The sequence below is a fragment of the Balaenoptera borealis genome (genome assembly GCF_965194805.1).
Source record: "Balaenoptera borealis genome assembly, chromosome: 11".
NCBI lineage: Eukaryota > Metazoa > Chordata > Mammalia > Artiodactyla > Balaenopteridae > Balaenoptera > Balaenoptera borealis.
The window spans coordinates 11,471,763-11,488,612 of NC_138868.1; the positions used below are offsets into that span (position 1 = coordinate 11,471,763).

The 16,850-nt window shown below is 37.2% G+C and overlaps 1 protein-coding gene across 1 annotated transcript in view; it reads right to left on the reverse strand.

The window, feature by feature from the left end:
• LOC309605394 (olfactory receptor 4D11-like) overlaps positions 1-16,850 on the reverse strand; it is a 117,087-nt gene that overhangs the window by 42,628 nt on the left and 57,609 nt on the right. The gene's annotated exons all lie outside the window — the stretch shown is intronic.

The window sequence follows — 16,850 nt, forward strand, 5'->3', positions numbered from 1 at the left end:
AAGAAGAGAAGCTTATCCAGGGTTTTATTCTCACATATGGATGCCCTGAATGTTATTCTAGACCCTTAAATGGAAGTTATCTTAAGGGTTTATGAAGCACTTTACATCGCTGAACTCTGCTCACAAAGAGGTGCTTCTTCCCTTGAGAGAGAAAGGAAATCTCCTTCATTCTTGCAGCAAACTCTGGGAGGTTCAGTTTGGTCTGAATCTGGACTCCCTGTGATCCTGTGGTGTAGATATAATCAACACCAAGCCTATTTTACAGAGCTGAAGAGAGTTTGAGGGGCTCAGTGACTTTGTTGGATTTATAGGTGCTGGAGCTGCATCTTTGTGAATAACACTAGCCTTCAAAGCCATGGTGAAGAGATGACAATGCAGTAAAATGAACAATCTAGCACGTGGAAGACAGGCAGAAACTGATGGGATCTGGTAGCACTGATTTATAACTCAACTCATCTGTTATGAAAGATCTTTAAGAAAGTGTTAAATTTTATAACTAAATATGCCTAATCTGAGTTTAACAGATGCAGTTGGGAATGCAAGGAAAAAAAAAATGCAATAATGACAAGGAGAACCTCAGCCAAACTGGTTTTCTGTGATCTTTCCGTCCTTCCTGACCATGATGCCTCCTCCCCTCCCTGGGCAAGAGCCCGGTGCCCTCAAGGTCTTGCTCTTCTAGGTCTGTCTATCATCTGGATGTACAAATGATTGATGGGACTGAATGAGTCCCTCTCCATGTAAAGTGAGAATTCAAATGTGCCAAGACATTAAGATTCAGATGGCAAAATTCAAGTCATCAGTCAGAAGAGAGAAGAAGTGTTTCGGAGGTTAGAGGTCTCTGCATTGTTTGGAAAATCTGCTATGTAAAGTCTGCCCCCATTACAGCCTTTCCAAATTGCTTTTCAGACAACTTGTTAATAATTGGGGCCATGTTCAGGGGCATAGAAATTCCTTCAGAAATTTTATGTCTGCTTAATTCTATTCCTAGTTGCAAGGATTTAACATGGTTCCAGATGCCCATCAAAGGAGCACCAAGGTAGAACCAAGATTGGGGCTGAATTTGGGCAAAACAGGTAGAATTGAGAGGTTCGTGGGGAAAAAACTGAAAACCAAATAACTCTTTCATCATCTACATAGGCTCCTAGATCTAGGGTGCTCTATAAGGTAAGATTAATATGGACATGAACATGAAAAGTAAAAGATGAATGACTGCACTTACCCCACCCTCTTGTTGCGTCTGTCATTTAGCTTCTACTTGTCTTGCGTTCTGCTTTGGAAGGAGTCTAATCATGCTTCAGTACCTGCTTCCGGTGCCCAAAGTGCTAACAAGTTTGAAGAGCAAGTTTGAGGTTGGTTTGTTCACCAAAGATAAAAATATCCACTTGTAGCATAGAATGTGTGTTTGTGGGCAGAGAAGTAGAGGGAAAAGATGTATCGGGAGAAGAAGGAGAGGATGTAATCTTTAAGAATCTCTTCTGGTATCAACTAATGTCTGCATTTGAGGTCATTTTGGAAGTTTTAAAAGCTGGGGTTGGGGGTGAATTTGAGAAAGGGCTTTTTCTCTCTCCTTGGAGATGTTTTATTACATTTGCCCTGGAGGGTTTTTTCTTTTTGAAAGAGAAAGGAATGTATCACCCAAACTTCACAGATTTGTAGTTAATTGGTCTCTGGGGTGGCATGGAGAACACATATTCACGTAAATGCTCTGAAGACAATGCTTATTAAGCTCTATCCCAGTGGCCAGGTCCTCCGATCCCCCAAGGCTAATCAAGATCTCTTCTGGTACTTCCTGAACAAACTCAGGATAGCAGCGGAACACAAAGGATAAGATAAACACTTACTCTGTAGAAGAAAACACGATTGTATATATATATACATATATATATATATATATATATATATATATATATATATATATGTATATATATATATATATATTTTTTTAAGAAAGTTACTTCTGTTTATATCTATATAATATATACCCCCAGAAATAATTGTATTGTATATACACATTGCATATAATTATGCAATGTGTATATACACATGTATTCACATTTACTTTCTTCCACTCCTTCATAGAACCTCTTTGGCCTGAAATATGTTAGATGAAGGGGAACTCAATCTTACCAAGTTCCTACTATGTGCTAAGCTATGCGCTAACTGTACTGGGTGCTTTATGTGTGTTAACTTACTAAATACTCCAAAATCCCCCTTGAAGAGGAGGAAACTGAAATTTGGAGAAGCTAAATAAATTGCTCAAAATCTTACAGTTAGTTAGGGATTGGTTAAATATTTGAACCCATGACTATGTGACACCAAATCCTGCATATGAATATATGGTATATGCTGTTGTTTTCTTTATTATATTTGTTGTGATGATTGTGATCAGTGGTCTTTTTTAAAAATAAATTTATTTATTATTTATTTTTGGCTGCATTGGGTCTTCGTTGCTACACGTGGGCTTTCTCTAGTTGCGGCGAGCGGGGTCTACTCTTTGTTGCAGAGCATGGGCTCCAAGCACGCGGGCTTCAGTAGTTGTGGCACAGGGGCTCAGTAGGTGTGGCTCACGGGCCCTAGAGCACAGGCTCAGTAGTTGTGTCGCACGGGCTTAGTTGCTCTGTGGCATGTGGGATCTTCCCAGGCCAGGGCTCGAACACATGTCCCTTGCATTGGCAGGCGGATTCTTAACCACTGTGCAAACCAGGGAAGTCCCGTGATCAGTGGTCTTTGATGTTACTACCATGACTCACTGAAGACCCAGATGATGGTTGTCATTTTTTAGTAATAAAATATTTTTATTTTTAAAAATTAATTAATTTTTTAATTTTATTTTTTTGTATCTTTTAAAATGTTTTCGTTTTTATTTTTTTATTTAAAAAAATTTTTTTAACATCTTTATTGGAGTATAATTGCTTTACAGTGTTGTTAGTTTCTGCTGTATAACAGAGTGAATCAGCTATATGTATACATATATCTCCATATCTCCTCCCTCTTGTGTCTCCCTCCCATTCTCCCTCCCACACCTCTAGGTGGTCGCAAAGTACGGAGCTGATCTCCCTGTGCTATGCAGCTGCTTCCTACTAGCTATCTATTTAACATTTGGTAGTGTATATATGTCAATGCTACTCTCACTTCGTCCTAGCTTACACTTTCCCCCCTCCCCCCGCACCATGTCCTCAAGTCCATTCTCTACGTCTGTGTCTTTATTCATGTCCTGCCCCTAGGTTCATCAGAACCATTTCTTTTTAGATTCCATATATATGTGTTAGCATACAGTATTTGTTTTTCTCTTTCTGACTTACTTTACTCTATATGACAGACTCTAGGTCCATCCACCTCACTACAAATAACTCAATTTTTAAAAAGTTGTTAATTTAATTAAAAATTTTAATTAAGGGCTTCCCTGGTGGCGCAGTGGTTGGGAGTCTGCCTGCAAATGCAGGGGACACGGGTTCGAGCCCTGGCCTGGGAAGATCCCACATGCCGCGGAGCAACTGGGCCCGTGAGCCACAATTACTGAGCCTGCGCGTCTGGAGCCTGTGCTCCGCAACGGGAGAGGCCGCGACAATGAGAAGTCCGTGCACCGCGATGAAGAGTGGCCCCCACTCGCCGCAACTGGAGAAAGCCCTCGCACAGAAACGAAGACCCAACACAGCCAAAAAAATAAATTAATTAATTTTAAAAATTTTAATTAAATTAGTTTAAATTTAAATTAAATTTAACTTAAATTAAATTTAAATTAATTTTAATACATTTTTTAATTTTTTAAAATTAAAAATATTTTTATATCTTTTAAAATATTTTTAAATTAAGGCATGTACGTAGCTTTTTTAGACATGATGCTATTGAACACTTATACACTACAGAATAGTGTAAACATAAATTTTATGTGCACTGGGAAACCAAAAAATTCTTGAGACTCCCTTTACTGTGATTTCCACTTTATTGCAGTGGTCTGGAATCAAACCCACAATATCTCCGAGGTATTCCTGTATTCCCCCAGGATTTTCCCCAAATAAATCGACAATATCTTTCAAGCTTGGGAGGAATAATTTCTCTTCTAAAAGGTTATAGTTTGCACTTATTCTCCTGGAGTATGCTGATTTTGAATCTAATAACAGGCTGGTAGCAATAAAGCCTGGTTTGGTAGGTCTTGACATAAATAGGCATCCTCTTGCAAGGCAATTGCTTCACATGAGGTTAAGAAATGTCACTGAGCAAGGAATGGCTAGTCTCTTCAGACAGGTTAAGAGGGATAGTCTCATGGCTAGGGAAGCTCAGGGTAATTCGGGAGTTCAAGATTATCAGCTTCATTTGAGCCTACTAATAAGTACCTGGTCCGAATCTCAGGGTCTTGTTCTTTTTCAAACACGTCATTACATTAACTAAAGAGGATCTGCAACCCACACAGTTAAACTTGGTCCTGCTTTTAAGTCTTATCAACCCTGAATCTACAATAAATAAAATATTATTTTAGTTGGAGAGGGTGTGGGGAAAATGGAACCCACCTACACTGTTGGTGGGAATGTAAATTGGTGCAGCCACTATGGAAAACAGTATGGAGGTTCCTTAAAAAACTAAAAATAGAGTTACCATATGATCCAGCAATCCCACTCTTGGGCATATATCTGGAAAAGACAAAAACTCTAACTTGAAAAGATACACGCACCGCAATGTTCATAGTGGCATTAGTTATAGTAACCAAGACATGGAAGCAACCTAAGAGCCCATCAACAGATGATTGGTTTAAGAAGATGTCACACACACAAACACACACACACACACACACACATGCTGGAATATTAATCAACCATAAAAAAGAATGAAATATTGCCATTTGCAGCAACATGAATGGACCTAGAGAATATCAAACTAAGTGAAGTCAGTCAGAAAGAGAAAGGCAAATATATGATATCACTTATATGCGGAATCTAAAAAATAATACACGTGAATAATACAAATGAATCTATATACAAAGCAGAAACAGACTCACAGGTATAGAATACAAACTTATGTTTACCAAAGGGGAAAGGGATGAGGGAGGGGCAAATTAGGAGTATGGGATAAACAGATACAAACTACTGTACATAAAATAGATAAGCAACAAGGATTTACTGTATAGTACAGGGAACTATATTCAATATCTTGTAATAATCTATAATGGAAAAGAATATGAATATATAAATATATAACTGAAAAAAAGAATTAAAATAGCCTGTATTGCTAGCTTTATATATATAGCTGGCTATATATATATATATATATATGCATAAAATAGAGGCACTCCAGTTGTCTGGGAAGTGAGCTGAGGGTTTAAAACCCCAAGCGTATCATTTTTTTGCTGTAAGCTCTCTAGTGGAGTCAAAAACAAACAGGCCATCTAATAGTCATAGTAGTCGTCATTACTAACATAATGATCAAGTGCAGCAGTTGCTTGGTTTTCCAAAGTTTGCCTTCAGTGAAAACTTCATCTGAAGCAATTTCATTATTATATAAGCAACATATGAGCAAAGTCCTTATCTTGTCTTCTGTTATGTGTGTTTCTAGCTTCATCAACTGGAATACTAAAGAATGCACCGCATAGATCAATTACAGTAAAGAATTTACTCCAGTGGGAATGGTGTTAGTAACGTATGAAGGTAGGAAAAACAGGATGTTGAGAGATAACAACTTTGTTTATTGCTTGAAGGTTGTTTATTGCTTGAAGGTCCTGGACAAACCTCCACCCTTGGCCCTTAGGTTTTCTCACTGGTAAAATGAGGTTGTTACAGGGACTAGAGCAAGAGATAATGAGGCCTTGAATCTTGTAATCTTCTATTATGGGCTTTATGCCTTGAAGGGCTTCTTGACTTATAGGGTATTGATTAATTCTGAGAAGACGTTTTGAAGGATCTATTTGAACCTTGATTGGGAGATGCACTGTGAATTTTGCCAACATCAGTTGGAGATTTTGCCCGTAAGGAGAATGGTAGTTAATTCGATAAGGACAAATGATCAGTGTTTCCAGAATCAGCTCTAGTACTGTCACAGATGGAACAAATAAAAGATGTCAAAGTTTCATTTAATTTACATGGTTGGTTAGTTTGATGACTACTGTCAAATTCTAGGATTATTTCCCCCTTTTGGGAGAAAGAAATTCGAGCGTGATACTTCTCTAAGAACTCTCAGACTAATAAATGGGTGGGGTGGAGGAACTAAGGAAAAGAGGGTGTGTATCTCTCAAAGGGCTTAAACAATAGGGGATAGGTTCAGAGACAGGAACCTCTTGAGGTTCATTAGAGATCTCCACTATTTGAACTGTTTTAGGACTCCAAGGCAGGGGCTGTTTTGTAATAGCAGGGTTGAGCACCAAGAATGTGGCTCTGGGTCAGTTAGGACTGGAAGAGATTCATCTCCAATCTGGAGAAATGTTTCTCCAAACAGATTAAGAGGGAGGATTGGGAAGAGCCCCTGTAGTTCCTTGGAGCCTCATCATTGAGAATTGGGAGGATGCTGGAAAGATTTGTTAGAGAGCTGAAAGTACTTAGATTTATAACAATATTTTTTCCAATGTCCTGGCTCTTTGCAATAACAGAAACTAGGAGGGTTTGGCTTCATTTACTAGAGTTGAAGGTTAAAAATTATGGTGGTCTTTCTCTTAGGTGACTCATCTAGTGTATGAGAGAGCTGGTTTGCCAGATTAACTAAATCTGGGGTGGACATAGTTTCTCATTCCATCCTGGTCCTTTTTACTAGAAGAGAAAGGTCCCAGTTCAACCCATAAATAAACATAGAGTTAGGGACTTCCCTGGTGGCACAGTGGTTAAGAATCCACCTGCCAATGCAGGGGACACGGGTTCAAGCCCTGGTCCGGGAAGATCTCACATGCCACGGAGCAACTAAGCCCGTGCGCTACAACCACTGAGCCTGCGCTCTAGAGCCCGCGAGCCACAACTACTGAGCTCGCGTGCTGCAACTACTGAAGCCCGCGCGCCTAGAGCCTGTGCTCTGCAACAAGAGAAGCCACCTCAATGAGAAGCCCACGCACCACAATGAAGAGTAGCCCCCGCCCACCGCAACTAGAGAAAGCCCGCGCACAGCAACAAAGACCCAGTGCAGCCAAAAATAAATAAATTAATTTAAAAAAACCCAAAAACATAGAGTTAAAGCTACCCAAGTGGAATTAACATCTGAAGGAAGACCAGAATTTTCTTTAAAAATAATCTGAAGTTGATTGTAATAGTTATGAACAGGCTCAGCAGATTTTTGTGTGGAAACCTGAATTTCACTCCAACCAACAGGTTGCTATTTAAAATTTTTGCTGCAATTTTCAGTATATCAATGGTTAAGAAATTTTCATTTCATTTGTTAATCAACACATAATTTCCTAATGACTCATTTTGAGTTGAAGTCTTATCTAGTAATTCCAAAGAGTCTAATATACTCTAATGCTTTCCAGAAGTATAATGTTCACATTATTCATAAGTAATTAGTGTTCCTAATAATATTAATCTCATAATAATAAAAAATTGACACTGACAGCAAAGGTAATTGTTTATAAAAAAATCACTATGCCAAGATTTTCTGAAAATGAAAGTCTTTTTAAAACTATGTCCAGGGGCTTCCCTGGTAGCGCAGTGGTTGAGAATCTGCCTGCCGATGCAGGGGACACGGGTTTGAGCCCTGGTCTGGGAAGATCCCACATGCCGCGGAGCAACTGGGCCCGTGAGCCACAATTACTGAGCCTGCGCGTCTGGAGCCTGTGCTCCGCAACAAGAGAGGCCGCGATAGTGAGAGGCCCACGCACCGCGATGAAGAGTGGCCCCCACTTGCCGCAGCTAGAGAAAGCCCTCGCACAGTAAACGAAGACCCAACACAGCCATAAATAAATAAATAAATAATTCCCATAAAAAAAAAACCAAACAAACAAAAACTAAGACCCAGCACAGCCAGAAATAAATAAATAAATAAATAAATTTATTTAAAAAAAAAAAAACTATGTCCAAATTAGTTGGCATTTTAATTAAAACATATAGTTAGCTTGTGTTTAATGAAAACATATAGTTAGCTGGGAACAATAATAATATACATTACCATGCATTTCTAATAAACTGGTATCAGAATATTATAGTTGGAGGTATTTCTTCACAGACAAATTGGAATTTAAAAATCAAAATGATAATCTGTCCTATTTGAATAGTTCTTATATAATGGTTTTCGTATGGGTTGTATATCATAGGATCCTCCCACAAATATACAATGTTGACATATTTAGGTGCATCTCACAGATGAATGAAGGGCTTATGTGAGATCATTTGAGGGTCACAAGACCACACGGATGAAAATAGGCAGGATTCAATCCTGTGCCATGTGATAACATTACCACTTTTTTTTTTTGAAACTATGATGCCTACTCTTTGAGACTGTTCTTTCATTATGTCTTGATGCCTCTTTTTAAGAATTAAACAGTATGATTTGTGTAAAATGGTACTGTGAGTGTGAATTTGTAACTTAACTGTTCTCAATTACATTATCCTTCTCAGAATATATTTGTTTATTAATGTTATTCAACACTTACAATATGCTCAGTAAATTCCCCATCTCCCTGGTCTGGTTTCTTTCCCAGAATTAAACTGCATGAAAGTATCAAGCTCAGGTACTTGAGGAGCTCATGGTAGAGTGCTTAGAGCATGATGAGCATATAATGTTTTTGAGGAAGGTCAATTACTACTGCAATGCTGGGTTCTCTTGTGGATTTTAGTCCCCCAGTCACCTCTTAAAACTCACCCTACAATTTAGGCATACTTCTACCAGGTGGTAGCAACATTTCATAGTGGGGCTAAACTAGCAGGCATCTCTGAAGATAATGGTTTGTTAATAGTTATCTCAGTTGTAACCATGCTGTTTGGGTTCTTAAGGTCTTCTACATTAGCTCTTTTGTTTCAGAGTTAAAAACAGGTCCACAGAGGCCAAGAGCCTAATCCCCCACAGTAGGATGAGAAATGGAACTTAGTTTCTATGACTTCTAGCTTAGTACTTTCCTCTTGCATATATATTTTAAAGACCTCCTAGAGCTCTACCCACCACCAGACCCTCCCATCAAGCCTCTTAGATAGCCTCAACCACCAGAGGGCAGACAGCAGAAGCAAGAAAAATTACAATCCTGCAGCCTGTGGAACAAAAACCACATTCACAGAAAGATAGACAAGATGAAAAGGCAGAGGGCTATATACCAGATGAAGGAACAAGATAAAACCCCAGAAAAACAACTAAATGAAGTGGAGATAGGCAACCTTCCAGAAAAAGAATTCAGAATAATGATAGTGAAGATGATCCAGGACCTCGGAATAAGAATGGAGGCAAAGATCGAGAAGATGCAAGAAATGTTTAACAAAGACCTAGAAGAATTAAAGAACAAACAAACAGAGATGAACAATACAATAACTGAAATGAAAACTACACTAGAAGGAATCAATAGCAGAATAACTGAGGCAGAAGAACGGATAAGTGACCTGGAAGACAGAATGGTGGAATTCACTGCTGTGGAACAGTCTAAAGAAAAAAGAATGAAAAGAAATGAAGACAGCCTAAGAGACCTCTGGGACAACTTTAAACGCAACAACATTCGCATTATAGGGGTCCCAGAAGGAGAAGAGAGAGAGAAAGGACCAGAGAAAATATTTGAAGAGATTATAGTCGAAAACTTCCCTAACATGGGAAAGGAAATAACCACCCAAGTCCAGGAAGCACAGCGTGTCCCATACAGGATAAACCCAAGGAGAAACACGCTGAGACACATAGTAATCAAATTGGCAAAAATTAAAGACAAAGAAAAATTATTGAAAGCAGCAAGGGAAAAACGACAAATAACATACAAGGGAACTCCCATAAGGTTAACAGCTGATTTCTCAGCAGAAACTCTACAAGCCAGAAGGGAGTGGCCGAATATATCAAGTGATGAAAGAGAAGAACCTACAACCAAGATTACTCTACCCGGCAAGGATCTCATTTAGATTTGATGGGGAAATCAAAAGCTTTACAGACAAGCAAAAGCTAAGAGAATTCAGCACCACCAAACCAACTCTACAACAAATGCTAAAGCAACTTCTCTAAGTGGAAAACACAAGAGAAGAAAAGGACCTACAAAAACAAACCCAAAACAATTAAGAAAATGGTCATAGGAACATACATATCGATAATTACCTTAAACGTGAATGGATTACATGCTCCAACCAAAAGACACAGGCTTGCTGAATGGATACAAAAAAAAGACCCAAATATATGTTATCTACAAGAGACCCACTTCAGACCTAGGGAGGCATACAGACTGAAAGTGAGGGGATGGAAAAAGATATTCCATGCAAATGGAAATCAAAAGAAAGCTGGAGTAGCAATACTCATATCAGATAAAATAGACTTTAAAATAAAGAATGTTACAAGAGATAAGGAAGGACACTACATAATGATCAAGGGATCAATCCAAGAAGAAGATATAACAATTATAAATATATATGCACCCAACATAGGAGCACCTCAGTACATAAGGCAACTGCTAACAGCTATAAAAGAGGAAATCGACAGTAACACAATAATAGTGGGGGACTTTAACACCTCACTTACACCAATGGACAGATCATCCAAAATGAAAATAAATAAGGAAACAGAAGCTTTAAATGACACAATAGACCAGATAGATTTAATTGATATTTATAGGACATTCCATCCAAAAACAGCAGATTACACTTTCTTCTCAAGTGCGCACGGAAAATTCTCCAGGAAAGATCACATCTTGGGTCACAAATCAAGACTCAGTAAATTTAAGAAAATTGAAATCATATCAAGCATCTTTTTGGACCAAAATGCTATGAGATTAGAAATGAATTACAGGGAAAAACACGTAAAAAACACAAACACATGGAGGCTAAACAATATGTTACTAAATAACCAAGACATCACTGAAGAAGTCAAAGAGGAAATCAAAAAATACCAAGAGACAAATGACAATAAAAACACGGTGATCCAAAACCTATGGGATGCAGCAAAAGCAATTCTAAGAGGGAAGTTTATAGCTATACAAGCCTACCTCAAGAAACAAGAAAAATCTCAAGTAAACAATCTAACATTACACCTAAAGCAACTAGAGAAAAAAGAACAAACAAAACCCAAAGCTAGCAGAAGGAAAGAAATCATAAAGATCAGAGCAGAAATAAATGAAATAGAAACAAAGAAAACAATAGCAAAGATCAATAAAACTAAAAGCTGGTTCTTTGAAAAGATAAATAAAATTGATAAAATATTAGCCAGACTCATCAAGAAAAAGAGGGAGAGGACTCAAATCAATAAAATTAGAAATGAAAAAGAAGAAGTTACAACAGACACTGCAGAAATACAAAGCATCCTAAGAGACTACTACAAGCAACTCTATGCCAATAAAATGGACAACCTGGAAGAAATGGACAAGTTCTTAGAAAGGTATAACCTTCCAAGATTGAACCAGGAAGAAACAGAAAATATGAACAGACCAATCACAAGTAATGAAATTGAAACTGTGATTAAAAATCTTCCAACAAACAAAAGTCCAGGACCAGATGGCTTCACAGGTGAATTCTATCAAACATTTAGAGAAGAGCTAACACCCATCCTTTTCAAACTCTTCCAAAAAATTGCAGAAGAAGGAACACTCCCGAACTCATTCTATGAGGCCACCATCACCCTGATACCGAAACCAAAGATACTACAAAAAAAGAAAATTACAGACCAATATCACTGATGAATATAGATGCAAAAATCCTCAATAAAATACTAGCAAACAGAATCCAACAACACATTAAAAGGATCATACACCACGGTCAAGTGGGATTTATCCCAGGGATGCAAGGATTCTTCAATATACGCAAATCAATCAATGATACACCATATTAACAAATTGAAGAATAAAAAACATATGATCATCTTAATAGATGCAGAAAAAGCTTTTGACAAAATTCAACACCCATTTATGATAAAAACGCTCGAGAAAGTTGGCATAGAGGGAACCTACCTCAACATAATAAAGGCCATATACGACAAACCCACAGCAAACATCATTCTCAATGGTGAAAAACTGAAAGCATTTCCTCTAGGAACAGGAACGAGACAAGGATGTCCACTCTCACCACTATTATTCAACATAGTTTTGGAAGTTTTAGCCATGGCAATCAGAGAAGAAAAAGAAATAAAAGGAATACAAGTTGGAAAAGAAGAAGTAAAACTGTCACTGTTTGCAGATGACATGATACTATACATAGAGAATCCTAAAAATGCCACCAGAAAACTGCTAGAGCTAATCAATGCATTTGGTAAAGTTGCAGGATACAAAATTAATGTACAGAAATCTCTTGCATTCCTATACACTAATGATGAAAAATCTGAAAGAGAAATTAAGGAAACACTTCCATTTACCACTGTAACAAAAAGAATAAAATACCTAGGAATAAAGCTACCTAGGGAGACAAAAGACCTGTATGCAGAAAACTATAAGACACTGATGAAAGAAATTAAAGATGATACCAACAGATGGAGAGATATACCATGTTCTTGGATTGGAAGAATCAATATTGTGAAAATGACTATACTACCCAAAGCAATCTACAGATGCAATGCCATCCCTATCAAATTACCAATGGCATTTTTTACGGAACTAGAACAAATAATCTTAAAATTTTTATGGAGACACAAAAGACCCCGAATAGCCAAATCAGTCTTGAGGGAAAAAAACGGAGCTAGAGGAATCAGACTCCCTGACTTCAGACTATACTACAAAGCTACAGTAATCAAGACAATATGGTACTGGCACAAAAACAGAAACATAGATCAATGGAACAAGGTAGAAAGCCCAGAGGTAAACCCACGCACCTATGGTCAACTAATCTATGACAAAGGAGGCAAAGATATACAATGGAGAAAAGACAGTCTCTTCAATAAGTGGTGCTGGGAAAACTGGACAGCTACATGTAAAAGAATGAAATTAGAACAGTCCCTAACACCATACACAAAAATAAACTCAAAATGGATTCGAGACCTAAATGTAAGACTGGACACTATAAAACTCTTAGAGGAAAACATAGGAAGAACACTCTTTGACATAAATCACAGCAAGATCTTTTTTGATCCACCTCCTAGAGTAATGGAAATAAAAACAAAAATAAACAAATGGGACCTAATGAAACTTCAAAGCTTTTGCACAGCAAAGGAAACCATAAACAAGACCAAAAGACAAACCTCAGAATGGGAGAAAATATTTGCAAATGAATCAACGGACAAAGGATTGATCTCCAAAATATATAAACAGCTCATTCAGCTCAATATTAAAGAAACAAACACCCCAATCCAAAAATGGACAGAAGACCTAAATAGACATTTCTCCAAAGAAGACATACAGATGGCCAAGAAGTGCATGAAAAGCTGCTCAACATCACTAATTATTAGAGAAATGCAAATCAAAACTACAATGAGGTATCACCTCACACCAGTTAGAATGGGCATCATCAGAAAATCTACAAACAACAAATGCTGGAGAGGGTGCGGAGAAAAGGCAACCCTCTTGTACTGTTGGTGGGAATGTAAATTGATACAGCCACTATGGAGAACAGTATGGAGGTTCCGTAAAAAACTAAAAATAGATTTACCATATGATTCAGCAATCCCACTGCTGGGCATATACCCTGAGAAAGCCATAGTTCAAAAAGACACATGCACCCCAATGTTCATTGCAGCACTATTTACAATAGCCAGGTCATGGAAGCAACCTAAATGCCCATCAAGAAACGAATGGATAAAGAAGTTGTGGTACATACATACAATGGAATATTACTCAGCCATAAAAAGGAACAAAACTGAGTCATTTGTTGAGATGTGGCTGGACCTAGAGACTGTCATACAGAGTGAAGTAAGTCAGAAGGAGAAAAACAAATATCGTATATTAATGCATATATGTGGAACCTAGAAAAATGGTACAGATGAGCCGGTTTGCAGGGCAGAAGTTGAGACACAGATGTAGAGAACAAATGTATGGACACCAAGGAGGGGAAACCGCGGTGGGGTGGGGATGGTGGTGTTCTGAATTGGGCGATTGGGATTGACATGTATACACTGATGTGTATAAAATTGATGACTAATAAGAACCTGCAGTAGAGACAAACACACAAACAAACAAAAACAACTAATACTAAACTTTGTTTGGGTTATTTGTATGGAAATATGTTAATATAAATGTTTCAGACATTGCATGAAATTTCTAAAAATCTTATATGTTCTGGTATAATGTTATAAGTCATAATTCTAGTTATTACTTTAAAATATATATCTCAGAAATAAAAAAAACAAACAAACATACAAACAAAAAGACTAGTCTACAGTGATACCAGGTATTTAATTTGCTTGATTTCCTTTTCCTGAATAGACTGATCATCTAGTTTTTAGAAGAATGACTTCACAGTCACGTTGTTTTCATCAACCCTATTCAGACTTCAGAAAATGCTGGTGAATTTTTATTGGAAGCATTTGATTCTCAGTGGATGCCTAGAGAGAACGAGACTTCTAAACTCACCCATTAACAGTAGAAGTGAGAATAGAAATGAAATATTTGTTGATGGACACATAAGATTTTCATACTCAAAAAAAGATAGTGCCTAATTCATTTGAAATACTTAAGTACATTTTATGAGTTTAAAATATTTTGATCATTGTATCATAAAATAGTAGAAAAATTCAACTACATCAATTTCTGTGGGTTCAGTGTTGTTGTTTAGGGGCCAGTATTCATGGTTAGGGAGCAGAGAACTTAACCAGAGGTGCATGAAAATATCTCTGGCTTTCAGGAAATTAAAACCTAGCTTGGGAAATCATTGTGTATTATCTATTTGTCATAAGAACAAAACAAGATAAAAATTCCCTGGAGTTTTAATATAAATTGAGTCATGAGGAGGTAGAAAAATGGAAATTTGATAATTTAATAATAATATTAGAAACAAAAATAGAGCAACCTTCTACCCTGTTCCAAGAATTATGTAAGGTCCCATAGGTGTAAGATTTCATGCTATCTTTACCATGACCCTACCACCAATCTTGATATCCCTATTTCACAAATGAAGAAATTGAGCTTCAGAAAGATTAAAGTAGCTTGGTCAAGTCATGCAGTAAGTGCTATTGGCCCAAGACTCTAATGCCCATGTTCTTCCTCCTCTTCCAAGTCTATGAAGTTCATATTCATTCAGGATTATACCTAGAATCCCTTTCTGAAAAAGTCCTTTTCAGTTTATTAAGAGTTTTCGGTAATTGGTGTTATCTCTCAATGAACAAATACATTCTTGCCATTAGTTTATGACTGGAGTTGAAAATGCAATCAATATCCTTCTATAGTCAGGATAACCATGCAGGATACTAGAGTTATGTTTCTAAGTACATTGTTGTGACATAATCTTAGGAAATACTTTTGCAAACTTATAATGTGGTAGAGAATCAAAAATAATATGAGGAAGTTACTAGCATTGTGACCATTTCACAGATGAAGAAACAGAGACTTGAAAGAGTTGAGTAGCTTGTTCAGGAGCACACAGGTAGCAGAGATGGGATTTGAAACCATATCTATTTGACTTGAACATCATTAAGCTATACTGTCTGTAAAATAGTAACCTCTCTCCCTTAATTCCCACATCCATTAATAAACAATCCTGAATAGCATGTACTTGGAGATCTTTAGATGAAAACCTTATTTTGATGTTCATACTATTAACACATCTCCCTTCATAGTAATTATTTATTTAGGCGTCTGCCTTCCCTGAGAGACTGCAAGCTCTTTGATGATAAAGTCTATGTGCTATTCTCACTATAGTCTCAGTAGTCCAGTATTTGCACATACTGGACACTTAGTGTTTGGGGAAAGAAGAGAGAAAAGGAGGGGGGAAGGAAGGGGAGAGGGAGGGAGACACATAAGTCAGAGAGTATCCACTGTGTTCCTCTCTTATGATGTCATGTAAAAGTGAGGGGCCCAGATTATGCTGTTGAAGTTGGGTATGCTTCAGATACATTCTACAAATTGTTTGTAGGTAATCATTCACAGCATCCTTATTCCTGGTTTGGGACCCTACAAAGGAAATATATATGATCAACCTGCCAGAGGATGCAGAAGAAATTTTCAACAGATGCACTTGGTAGAATTTTGAAAGATTTGTGTTCAACCAAAATGCTGAACTTTTACCTGAATATGTGTGGAATTCAAGAAGTTCAGGTTTTAGCCTCAATTTCTATACTGTCATATATATTCAGAAGCAAATGCAAAATTTTCTAACACCTTTAGCTTCTTCACCTGAACTATATTATTTTTGTTAGCATATTACTAGACCCTAATGAATGACCAATTTTATATTCATTGTTAATAATAAAAATGGTTTAACTATAATTTGTTGTACATTTACCAAGACTTTATACAGAACCAGACATTTCTCTAAATGTTCAAAATTATCCTTCAAGACTGCATTTAGCAATAAGAGAATAGATGCTTAAAGAGAGTAAGTAACTTGCCCAAAGTCACACAATTAGTGAGAGCAAATCTGAAATCTGAACCCCTGATTTGTCTGCTCTTAAAGCCTGTACTCTGTGACCTTCTACTTTTTTGACTTCATGATATTATTTTCAAGTTTAAAACCTAAACAAAGACTATTTTTTGACATCTGTTGTAGGCTGAAAGTGCCTCCATCCCCCCCAGATAACAGCTCTTAATCCCTGGAACCTGTAAATGTTACCTTTTATGGCAAAATCTTTGCAGATGTGATTTTTTTTTTAAATTAATTTATTTATTTATTTTTGGGTGTGTTGGGTCTTCGTTTCTGTGC